The 13,015-nt window shown below is 46.1% G+C and overlaps 1 protein-coding gene across 1 annotated transcript in view; it reads left to right on the forward strand.

Annotated features, from left to right (window-relative positions):
* LOC143770270 (circularly permutated Ras protein 1-like) overlaps nt 1–13,015 on the forward strand; it is a 93,816-nt gene that overhangs the window by 66,773 nt on the left and 14,028 nt on the right. The gene's annotated exons all lie outside the window — the stretch shown is intronic.

Here is a 13,015-nt window from a genome sequence, read left to right on the forward strand (position 1 = left end):
GACTGCAATGCTGATACTTCTGTGAAGCCCAGCCACGACCTGAGCTTCATAGGAAACTTTATTTTTAGCTATATATTGAAATACAGTTGTATTGAAGTATGTAGAATAAGTCATCGGATGATTGCAACTCTAAGGAATCTAAACAGAAAAAAAAAAAATTAAAAAAATTTAAATCTCCCTTTTTTCTTCATTAAAAATAAACACAATCGGTATCGCCGCAAGCGTAAAAGTCTAATTTATCTAAATACAAGTTTATTTAACCTATAAAGCAAAAATGAAAAAAAAAAAATCGAAATGCAAGATTTCCTGTTTTGTAGTTGCCACTAGAGTTGAGCGACTTTTACTTTTTTCGAATCAGGTCGGGTTTCGCGAAACCCGACTTTGTCAAAAGTCGGGTCGGGTGAAATCGGCCAATTATTGCGAATAGTCGGGGGCCGACTGAAACACGAAACCCAATGCAAGTCAATGGGGAATCAAAGTCAGCAGTGAGTGGAGGACAGGAAAACACCTACAGTGCCCATTTTAATGCCAAAAACATCAATTCTTATTACTGAAGCTTTTCAATCTTAATTTACTTTATAATAATAGTTAGGCATTGAAAACTGGGGGTCATTTGGCTAAAGTTGTGTGGGGGGTAGGGCTGGCTCAAGATTTTCGTGGGCCCAGGAAACGTGAAATACGTCACGGCGGTGGAGCATTTCAACTTTGCAAGTGCTGTGATCCTGAGCAAGCAGTAGGGGCCCACTCGTTGGCATTGGCACTGGCACAGGGCCCCTCATAGTACGGCGGTGTGTTTGACTGCGGGTGGCGCCTCCCACCGGCAGAGACACTTTTGCGTACTATGAGGGGCCCTGTGCCAGTGACGTCGCCAACGAGTATGCCCCCCCCACCTGATGAAGGAACCTGCACTTTCATCTGCACCTTCCTCTTTGTCCCCGTGTAAGGTGGTATAGTATGCGGGAAGGGGAACCTGACTTTCAGCAGGGTCAGATTCTGGCTGTGTAGAGTGCAAGGAGAATGTAGTGGTCTGGGTCAATGTACTGGCAGACTCATCTAGCAGTGGCTGGGCAATGGGCAGGATGAGGAGGAAATACAGATATAGGCCCAAATAATAAAGTGGGCTAAATGCAGTTCAAAATTGGTAACATGACTAAACAGGCGGCATTGCTTTGTTCAACGGAGGACAACTGTAATGAGCGGCAGACACAGTTAGTAGGCCCAAATAATAAAGTAGGCTAAATGTCTGCCGAAAAATTGTTCATAAATAAACAGGTGGCATAGCTAGGTACAGGGGTGGGCTCCTCTGCTGAGTAGCAGACAGTGGTAGTAGGCGCAAAGTCTTAACTGGTCTAAATGGAGGCCAGGGCCCCTGTATATTTTAACTTTCATCTGTCATTTCAACAAATTTGTATTGGCAGTGCCATTGAAGGATTTAACAGCACAGACTACACAGTGGTGGAGCAGGGAGAGGTAAGTATTGCAAGTGGTAGAGCACTGTTCAAGCTGGGGGGGAACAATCTCTCGTGGGCGGCGGTACTGGCACAGGGCCCCTCATATTACGATGGTGTATCTGACGTTGGTTGTGCACCACCACCGGCAGAGACACTTCATTGTACTATGAGGGACCTTGTGCCAGTGCCGTCGCCCAAGAGTGGGCACACCCACCTGTCCAGGCAAACGGCACTTTTGCGCCAGGTGGTGACCACGGCCCTGTAGGGGAAGTCAGCCCATTTAGGGAGGTATAAAAATTGCCTATGGTGGACATTCAGCAGCTGCAAATGGAGGAATTGAAGCAGTCAGTAAGAGGAGGCCAAAAGCAAGACATTTTTCAGGCAAGCTTCGTGTCAGCAGGGGAAGATGGGGCCAAATAATTTGAAATCCATGATTGGTTCATTTTAATGAAGGTTAGATCATCAACATTTCAGGTAGCCAGACGTGTCCTTTTTTCGGTCAGTATTGAACCAGCAGCACTGAAGACTCTTTCTGATAGCACACTAGCAGCAGGGCATGCGAGCTCCTGTAATGCATATTCTGCCAATTCAGGCCAGGTGTCTATTTTAGATGCCCAATAATCAAAGGGCAATGACCTGTGAGGGAGAACATCGATAAGGGAGGAAAAATAGTTCCTAACCATACTGGACAAATGTTGTCTCCTGTCACTTTGAATTGATGCTGCAGTACCTGTCGTGTCAGCGGTCATTGCGAAATCACTCCACAACCTGGTCAACCCCTCTGTCCAACGCCACTTTGGATTTGTGCACCTCTAACACCTCTGCCATGTTGCCCCCTACGGCTCGTGTGAGAACCATCACCGCCGCTGTGTGCTGGGAATGCCTGAACCAAACAGTCTACAAGAGTTGCTTGTTTGGTAGCCAATATTTGCTCAAGGTTCTCATGTGGCATGATATTTTGTAATTTTCCTTTATATCGTGGATCCAGGAGGCAGGCCAACCAGTAATCGTCATCGGTCATCATTTTCATAATGCGGGGGTCCCTTTTTAGGATACGCAAGGCATACTCAGCCATGTGGGCCAATGTTCCAGGTGTCAATTCACTGCTTGTGCTGGGTTGAGGAACACTTTCTTGCAAATCAACATCACTTGTGTCAACCCTGTACCTGACCTTGCAACACCACCAGTTTCTATTGCCCCCTGAGAAGCATCCTCCTCCCATAAATATTCATCCCCATCATCCTCCTCCTCCTCCTCTTCGTCCGCCACCTCGTCCAGGACAGTTCCCTGAGCAGACAATGGCTGGCTGTCATCAAGGCTTCCCTCCTTCCCGCCTGCTCCTTAATGTGCATCAAACTTTGCATCAGCAGACGCATTAGTGGAATGCTCATGCTTATGATGGGGTCATCTGCACTTACCAGCCGTGTGCATTCCTCAAAACACTGAAGGACTTGACAGGGGTCTTGTAGCTTCGACCACTGCACACCAGACAACTCCATGTCTGCCATCCAAGTGCCTGCCCGTGTATGTGTATCCTCCCAAAAATAAATTACAGCACACCTCTGTTCGCACAGCCTCTGAAGCATGTGCAGTGTGGAGTTCCACCTTGTTGCAACATCGATTATTAGGCGGTGCTGGGGAAGATTCAGCGATCGCTGATGGTTCAGCATACGGCTGGAGTGTACGGGCGACCGGCAGATGTGCGAGCAAAGTCTTCGCACCTTCAGGAGCAGGGCTGGTAACCCCAGATAATTTTTCAGGAAGCACTGCACCACCAGGTTCAAGGTGTGAGCCAGGCAAGATATGTGTTTCAGTTCTGAAAGGGCTATTGCAGCCATAAAATTCCTTCTGTTATCACTGACTACCTTGCTTGCCTCAAGATGTACACTGCCCAGCCATGACTGAGTTTCTTGCTGCAAGTACTCGGCCAGTACTTCCGCGGTGTGTCTGTTGTCACCCAAACACTTCATTTGTAACACAGCCTGCTGACGCTTACCACTAGCTGTTCGATAATGGGACACCTCGTGTGCAACACTGGCAGCTGCGGATGGAGTTGTGGTGCGACTGCGCTCTGTGGACGAGCTTTCGCTTCTGGAGGAGGAGAAGGAGGGGTGGCGAACGCCTACAGCCAACTGTTTCCTAGACCATGGGCGAGGCAGAACTGTCCCACTATGGCTGTCCCTTGTGGACCCTGCATCCACCACATTAACCCAGTGCGCCGTGATGGACACGTAACGTCCCTGGCCATGCCTACTGGTCCATGCATCTTGTGAGGTGCACCTTTCCACTGACTGATTGCCTCAGTGCATGGACAATGCTGTCTTTGACATGCTGGTGGAGGGCTGGGATGGCTTTTCTCACAAAGAAGTGCCGACTGGGTAGGTCATAGCGTGGTACTGCGTAGGCCATCAGGTCTTTGAAAGCTTCGCTTTCAACCAACCGGTAGGGCATCATCTCTAACGAGATTAGTATAGCAATGTGGGCATTCAAACCCTGTGTACGCGGATAAGAGGATGAGTACTTTCTTTTCCTATCGAGAGTCTCTTTGTCAAGACTCTGAACATTTTTTTATTACCTTTTTGTGTATTACTGCCCTTTTCCAAGATGGCATCTTTGGTCTCATGTGCACTGTGTCTTCCTGCTATAAAACTCCACCCCAGCCTTCAGTCTGTGCTAGAGTATTCTGCCTTGCATCCAGCTCCTGACCTCTGGTGACTCCCTGGCTATATACCTGCTGCTGTGAACCTGTGGGGTTATCCTGCTACTCTGCTCTGAGTTCCTGCTGCATACACCAGTTCCAGTAATCCTCCTTCATCTGCTGCTCGTGTTTCCATCCGCATTTGCTGGACATGTAAGCTGTTTCTGCTCTGCAAGAACCTGAGACTATTACCCAGACCTCCCTAGTTGAGCTAAGATATTATTTGAACTGCCTTATAAGCATATCTATCTGTGTTGTGGACTAAGCAAGGACTTATTCGTGTCAAGTATCCTCAATTAGATCACTGCAGAAAGATGTGGAAGGTCTGCAAAAGAAGTTTGGAAGCTTTGAACTCAATCAACAAGTGTTTGGACAGACTTTGCAGGACTTAAGCACCCGCATGGCAGCCCAGGAAAACAAACTTGCTGGCATAGAGTCCCAGTATGGACGGGCTTTTCAGGACATAAGCACGCAAATAGCTGCACAAGCGACTTTTCCCTCTGGGCAACCGCCACCAGCTAGCCCACCTAAGTTGCCCCCATTCAGATTTAATGGTGATCGCGACAAATTTCGTGGCTTTGTGAATCAATGTATGCTATATTTTGATGTGCATGCTGACCGTTTTCCTAATGATAGATCCAAAGTATTGTGTGTAATAATGCTGCTGACCGCACGAGCGCTCGCCTGGGCGAATCCGATGATTGAGTCTCGTGACCCATGGTTAAATAACTTGGATGATTTCTTGGCCGCTATGGCATTAATGTTTGATGATCCTAATCGCCGTGCAACCGCTGAATCTGCTTTATTGTCTTTACGCCAGGCAAAATGTTCTGTTATTGAGTATGCTACTGAATTCAGGAGATTAGCGGTAGATACCACTTGGGACAGTTATGCACAATTGCCTATTTTTAAAAGGGGTCTGTCTAGTATTGTTAAAGATGAACTAGCTCGCTCTGAGTCACCACAAGAGCTAGGGACATTTATACAGCATTGTGTGCGCATTGACATTCGCCTTACTGAGCATAGGCAGTAGAAGTTTGCTGCATGTAACCATATTTCTAACTTTTCCCTTCCTTCCAAAGATCCTGCAGGTAAAACATCTCGGGAGGTGGAGGAGGTGCCCATGCAAATTGATTCCGTTCAGAAGCGCAACATCAATGAGCGCCGGGAGCATCGCCTTCGTGAAAGTCTATGTTTCTACTGCGGCCAGTCTGACCACTTCTTGATCAATTGCCCTAAGTGTCCTAGACAGCCTAACAAGGTGCTGGCAGCAGTAGGGGAGTATGACAACTGTGATGATGAATCTGACATCTCTGAATGTAGCCTGCCTTTAAACGCTGTATTCCATTCACTTTCTATGACTTCACCCCCCAAGGAGCTTAAGGAAAAGAACTCTCACTGTTCTCTCCCTATTAAGATCCTGTGTTCAGGACAGTGGATTTCCAGTGCAGCTATGATTGACTCTGGTGCAGGTGGCAATTTCATGGATATCGCATTTGCCAAGGAACATGGTATTGAAATTCAGCAAAGAGCCTCTCCAATTACCAAGGAAACAGTGGATGGGTCACCTTTAATCTCTGGGCCTGTGGATCAGGAGACCGTACCCCTTGAAATTTTGTTGGAGCCTAATCATCAGGAGCAACTTTCGTTCTTGCTAATTTCTTCTCCTCATTTTCCTGTGATTTTAGGCATTCCTTGGTTGCGTTCTCGGAACCCAATTATCAACTGGGAGACCAAGGAGATTATATTTCCAACAAGGAGCAACTCAGCGTTAACAGAAGCTGTCCCTGAGTCCACGGCTACGGAACCACATGTACAGGTATTTTCTTTACCTCCAGCATATAAAGAGTTCTCTGACATCTGTGACAAGAAGAATGCAGATCAGCTTCCTCCACACAGGCATTATGACTGTCCCATTGAGTTGCTTCCTGGGGCAGCTATTCCTTTTGGTAACGTATACCCTTTGGCGGCACCTGAGCTTCAAGCCTTAAAGGAGTATATTGATGAAAATCTGGCCAAAGGCTTCATACGTCCTTCTTCCTCACCAGCAGGGGCACCTATCTTTTTTGTAAAGAAGAAGGATGGGACCCTGAGACCCTGTGTTGACTATCGGGAACTCAATAAGGTAACCGTACGAAACCGTTACCCTTTGCCTCTGATTCCAAAATTACTGGAAAGAGTCCGCCATGCTAAGGTGTTCTCTAAACTGGATCTTCGTGGGGCTTATAATTTGGTGCGTATTCGTCCAGGGGATGAGTGGAAGACAGCATTCAGATGCCGGTATGGACACTTTGAATCTCTTGTGATGCCCTTCGGGCTTTGTAACGCCCCTGCAACATTTCAACACCTTGCTAATGACATATTCAGAGATTTGTTGGACCAGTTTGTAGTGATCTATTTGGACGATATACTAATCTTTTCTGACTCTCTACAGGAACATGAAGAACATATTAAAACTGTTTTAAGACGTCTGAAAGAGAACCATCTGTATGTTAAGCCGGAGAAATGCGAGTTCCATCGTTCTGAGATACAGTTCTTAGGTTATATCATCTCTCCCCAGGGGCTGAACATGGAATCTGGTAGGATTCAGGCTATCCTTGACTGGCCGGTACCCAAGAACGTTAAGGAGGTCCAATGTTTCATTGGTTTTGCAAATTTCTACAGACGCTTCATTTTAAATTTTTCTGATATTGTCCGTCCCATTACTTCCTTGACAAAGAAGGAAAAGCCCTTTAAGTGGTCATCACAGGCTCAAGAAGCTTTTGATCTGCTTAAGATCTGTCTCACATCAGCACCGCTGTTGATACACCCAGATCCAACACTTTCTTTCATTGTGGAGGTGGACGCTTCTGATAATGCTTTGAGGGCTATTCTCTCCCAAAGAACTGGAGAGAAGGGTCTGCTACATCCTTGTGCTTTCTTTTCCCGTAGACTAACCTCAGCAGAGAAGAATTATGATGTGGGAGACAAGGAATTGCTGGCTATTATTGCGGCTTTCAAAGAATGGAGGCATCATCTGCAAGGAGCTGCACAACAGATCATAGTGCTAACTGACCATCGCAATTTAGAGTTCCTTAGATCCGCTAGATGTCTTTCTCCTCGTCAGGCTCATTGGAACTTATTTTTAAATCAATTTAACTTTGTTATCTCGTACTGTCCAGGTTCTCGTAATGGGAAGGCTGATGCTTTATCCCGAATCCATGCTGCGGATTCAGTACCTGGAGCCCCGTCCAAGACCATTCTATCTTATGCCAATTTCATCGGAGTTATCCACGATCAGGACTTGTAGAAGGAGTGCAGGGAGGCCTATGACGGTGATGTATTTCTGGCCAACCCACCTGTGGATATTAATCTTGTCTTTAAGGGTGGCATGTGGTTCAGAGATCGACGTATCTACGTCCCTGTGGTCGTCCGTCTGCAGATCCTCAAGTTGGTACATGACTCCAAGTTGGCTGGTCACAGGAGGGGTACAGAAGACACAAGAGTTCCTGAGCCGATTCTTCTGGTGGCCAACTTGCCTGAAGGATACCAAGGACTATGTTCTCTCTTGCGAGGTATGTGCTCGTTACAAGACTCCTCATGTGGCACCTACGGGTCTTCTACAACCATTACCTGTTCCATCCCGCCCTTGGGGGTCTATATCAATGGACTTTATTGTGGAGCTGCCTACAGCGGGGGGCATGAATACAATCATGGTGGTAGTTGATCGCCTGACTAAAGCTGCTCATTTTGTTCCGAGCACCAGCCTCCCCTCAGCTAAAGATACAGTGAACTTGGTTATACAGAATGTCTTTCGGTTGCATGGGGTTCCGGATGACATCACCTCTGACCGTGGAGTGCAGTTCACTTCAAGATTCTGGAAGGGGTTTTGCTCTGCACTCAATATTAATGTCTGTCTCTCTTCCGCTTACCATCCCCAGACAAATGGTCAGACTGAGCATACCAACCAGACGCTGGAACAATATCTAAGATGCTATGTCAGCCATCTCCAGGATGATTGGTTGGAGTTGCTGCCGTTAGCCGAATTTTCATATAACAATTCTCAGAGCGCCTCCACTAAATTTACACCTTTCTTTGCCAATCTGGGTTATCATCCGTGTATTTTACCTAGGTCTCCAATTAATTCTCCAGTTCCGGCAGTGGAGGAAAGGCTGACTGCGATGAGACAGAATCTGGAGGTTCTGAAGGAATCCCTGACCACAGCTCAAGAACGTTATAAGAGATCGGCTGATAGATTCCGTAAACCTGCACCCATGTTCAAGGTAGGAGATTCCGTGTGGTTAGCAACTAAGAATCTGAAGTTAAACATTCCTTCACAAAAACTTGGACAGAAATTCATTGGCCCTTTCAAGATCAACGGTATTGTGAGCTCTGTGGCCTGCCGGCTGAAGCTGCCTAGGACTATGAAGGTACACCCAGTTTTGCATGTATCTTTACTAAAGCCTGTATCTCCTAATACCTTCCAGGGACATGTTATGCCACCTCCGCAGCCTGTGTTGATTGATGGGCAAGAACAATTTGTGGTGGAGGAAATTGTTGATTCCAGGATTCGCAGGAATCGGCTCCGATATCTGATAAGATGGCAGGGATATCCCCCTGAGGACGACTCTTGGGAGCCTGTGGAAAACATCAATGCCCAACAGAAGATTTCTCATTTTCATCAGAGATTCCCTGAGAAACCAGGTCCAGGATCGTCCTGAGGCCGCTTCTAAGGAGGGAGTAATGTCAGGACTCTGAACAGTTTTTATTACCTTTTTGTGCATTACTGCCCTTTTCCAAGATGGCGTCTTTGGTCTCATGTGCACTGTGTCTTCCTGCTATAAAACTCCACCCCAGCCTTCAGTCTGTGCTAGAGTATTCTGCCTTGCATCCAGCTCCTGACCTCTGGTGACTCCCTGGCTATATACCTGCTGCTGTGAACCTGTGGGGTTATCCTGCTACTCTGCTCTGAGTTCCTGCTGCATACACCAGTTCCAGTAATCCTCCTTCATCTGCTGCTCGTGTTTGCTTCCATCCGCATTTGCTGGACATGTAAGCTGTTTCTGCTCTGCAAGAACCTGAGACTATTACCCAGACCTCCCTAGTTGAGCTAAGATATTATTTGAACTGCCTTATAAGCATATCTATCTGTGTTGTGGACTAAGCAAGGACTTATTCGTGTCAAGTATCCTCAAGAATAATTGTGCTTCATAGACTTTCTGCGTGATTGCATTTTCCTCTGATGTTTCCTATAGACTGCTGAGCTGCATTTGATATTTGCACCAAGTGTTGTGGACTTGAGTTTCTCTCTGCACCTGTTTGAATCACCATGTGATAATATAGACTTTACCACTTATAAAACTGTGTCCTGTAGTTGTCTTGTTCCACACAAGGAGTCTCCTGAGTTATCCCCTATAATTATTACACTCTTGTAGGGTGAGCTGGACTGGAGAGCTGCATATGGTGGAACTAGCGGTGGTGGTGGTGGACATGGAGGATTGAGAGAGGGTTGGTGATGATATTCTTCATGTTGGCCTACATACAGTGTTTCCTAACAAAAACCTTGTGATTCCCTGACTGCTTTGGCCTTGCGACGATACCTCCACATTTGCTGCTGGTGGTGTCCTAACCGGTGGGCTTACAGTGAGGGAAGCAATGTAGCGTTGCTGACTACCTTCATTCTGAGCAGGTGCACCAATGGTACGGGACGTTTGGTAGTTAGTCCAGGCTTGCAAGTGCATGCTGGTTAAATGTCTACGCATGCACGTTGTATTGAAATTTTGAAGATTCTTCCCTCTGCTAAAGGTCTTTGAGCATTTCTTACAGATAACTTTTGACTGATCATTCGGATCTTGGTTAAAAAATTGCCACACTGCACTCTTCCTACTATCGAATACCTTTTCAGGCATTGCACGCTGTGCTACTTTCACCGGACGGCCATGCTGTCCTAAAACTGTTTTTGTTTTTGATACACATGTTTGGCCTGATACGGGCCTGCCAGATGACAGCTGTTGCGATGTAGATGGCTGCTGTGGATCATCCTCCTCCACTTCTGAGCTACTGGCAGCGGCACCCTCTTCCCCTAATGGCTGCCAATCTGGGTCAACAAATGGGTCATCTATCACCTCCTCTTCAATGTCATGTGCACCTTCCTCTGTGTCACCGTGTAAGGTGCTATAGCGTTCGGGACGGGGCACCATAGTCTCATCAGGGTCAGATTCTGACTCAGTACACTGTGAGGGCAAATGTAGTGATCTGAGTTAATGGAACAGCATAATAATCTAGCTGTGGCTGTGCTTCAGTGCACTCCATGTCCGATTCATCTTGTAATGGGCAGTTAACAATTTCCCTTTCTAACCCAGGCACAGTATGTGTAAAGAGCTCCATGGAGTAACCTGTAGTGTCGCCTGACGCATCCTTCACTTTTGGTTTGGGTGAAGGACACAAGGAAACGTCTTGTTTCTGACCGGGAGCATCCACTGACGACTCTCTGCTTTTATATTTTGAACTTTCTGAAGAGGAGGCAAAAGAACTAGAGGCTGAGTCAGCAAGGAAAGCCAAAACTTTTTCCTGCTGCTCCGGCTTTAAAAGCGGTTTTCCTACTCCCAGATAACGGAGCCTTCGAGGCCTTGTGTAGCCAGACGATGACGCTTGCTCAACACCTCCAGCCTTAGGTGCTATTTTGCTTTTCCCACTACCACCAGATGCTCCACCACCACCATCAGTACCAGCTGGCAACGACCGCCCACAACCTCTTCCACCAGGCTTCCTCATTTTTGGGAAAATTTTTACCAAAATAACAACCGTTATATGGTACTGTAAAACAAGGTAGAAGGTGTATATGAACTTGTTGAGAATTTAAATCTCCCTTTTTATTTTTGGGAGACTGCACCGCAACTCAGGCCCAGTGTATAACACAACACAATGTAAGTGGCAGAACGTGGCTGGCTGATATACGACAAACTAACAGAACTGACGTATATCCACTTTGTGACAATTTGAATCTCCCTTTTTTGAGGGGGAGACTGAACCCAAACTCAGGCCCAGTGTGTAACACAACACAATGTGGCAGAAAGTGGCTGGAAGATATTTGAAAAAATCCAAGGACTGTAGTACAATTTCAATCTCGCCACAATGATCTCAGGACAAGTATGGCAGCAACAAAAAGGACTGCTGCACACAAAAGTGTGGACAAATAAACAAGATAACTGCAGAAAGGAGCAACAGGATTTTTGCTTTTATAAGGCAGCCTAATAAGCTACAGAGCTGATGCACAAAGATATAGCCTCCACTGTCCCTGCAAAAAAAGGTGGTGTTGGACAGTGGAAATCGCTACAGCACAAGCGGTTTGGGGGTTAATCTTCCCTCCCTAACTATATCCCTTCTTCTGATGAAGCTGCAGCAATCTCTCCCTATGCTCAGATCGGCAGAAGTAAGATGGCGGTCGGCATGCACGCCCCTTTATAGCCCCTGTGACACCACAGAAAGCAAGCCAATCACTGTCATGCCCTTCTCTAAGATGGTGGGGACTGAGACCTATGTCATCACGCTGCCCACACTCTGCGTCCTCCTTCATTGGCTGAGAAATGGCGCTGAACGCATCATACGAAACGCGACTTTGGCGCGAAGATCACCGACCTCATGGCTGATCCCACACTAGGATCAGGTCGGGTTTCATGAAACCCGACTTTGCCGAAAGTTGGCGATTTTTGAATTTGTCCGATCCATTTTGCTCAACCCTAGTTGCCACATTTCCCATAAAAATGCATACGTACAACAAAATAGTATAAATAAAAATAACTGCTTGTCACACACAAAAAAACAAGCCCTCACTCAGCTCCATTGATGGAGAAATAAAAAAACTAAATGTGATGAGTCTTAGAAAATGGCGATACCAACAAAGTTTTTATTTTTACAAATTTCTGATATTTTTTTTTCACCACTAAAATAAAAGAAAACTATAAAAGTTTGGTATTGTTGTATTTATACTCGCCTGATGAATCTTGTTAACGGGTCATTTTTACTATGCAATGAACACTGTAAAAAGAAATCCCAAACACAAAGCAGGAATTGCATTTTGTTTTTGTTTTTTCTGTATCTCACCCACTTGGAATTTTTTTTCGGAAAAATACGGTAAGTAGTAGTAAAAATAAATAGCTATTGATCTCAAGAAAGACTTAGGTTATTAATGATTGTGTAAGGAGGACGTGGCTAAATATTGAACCAGTCTGACTGCCAATTGGGATCATTCTTAAAGGAATTTTTAAAACACATCAGAAAGATTAATAACTTTGCAAAGACTGATCAACAGTGGTGTGACTATAGTTACTTAATTCCGGTTGCAAAATTTGGACCTGGTCCTCAATCTGTATGTTGGACAAACGTATGGGACCTTGTAGTGTGCGAGTTCCTAAAAAGACAAATGCTTGTTCGCCCCCCGTGTAATAATATCCCCCGTCCTGGCTTCTTCCTGTAATAATGTCCCCTGTCCTGAGCCCATTACAGTAATAATATCCCCTGTCCTGGGCTCTTCCAGTACTAATGTCCACCATCCTGGACCCCTTCTGTGAATAATGTTGCCAATCCTGGGCTCCTTCCAGGAATAATGTCCCCTGTCCTGTGCTCTTCCACGAATAATGGCCACTATCCTGGGCTCTTCCAGTAATAATGTCCGTCTTCCTGGGCCCCTTCTAGAAATAATGTCCCCCATCCTGGGCCCCTTCCAGTAATAATGTCCCCATCCTGAGCCCTTTATTTAATGTCATACATTGTGGGTCCCATCCTATAATAATAATGTCCTTAATCCTGGCATCTTCCAGTAATAGTGTCCTTTACCCTGGCCCCCCCCATTAATAATGTCCCGATCCTGGGCCCTTGCAGTAATAAT

This window comes from Ranitomeya variabilis, chromosome 4 (genome assembly GCF_051348905.1).
Source record: "Ranitomeya variabilis isolate aRanVar5 chromosome 4, aRanVar5.hap1, whole genome shotgun sequence".
Lineage (NCBI taxonomy): Eukaryota > Metazoa > Chordata > Amphibia > Anura > Dendrobatidae > Ranitomeya > Ranitomeya variabilis.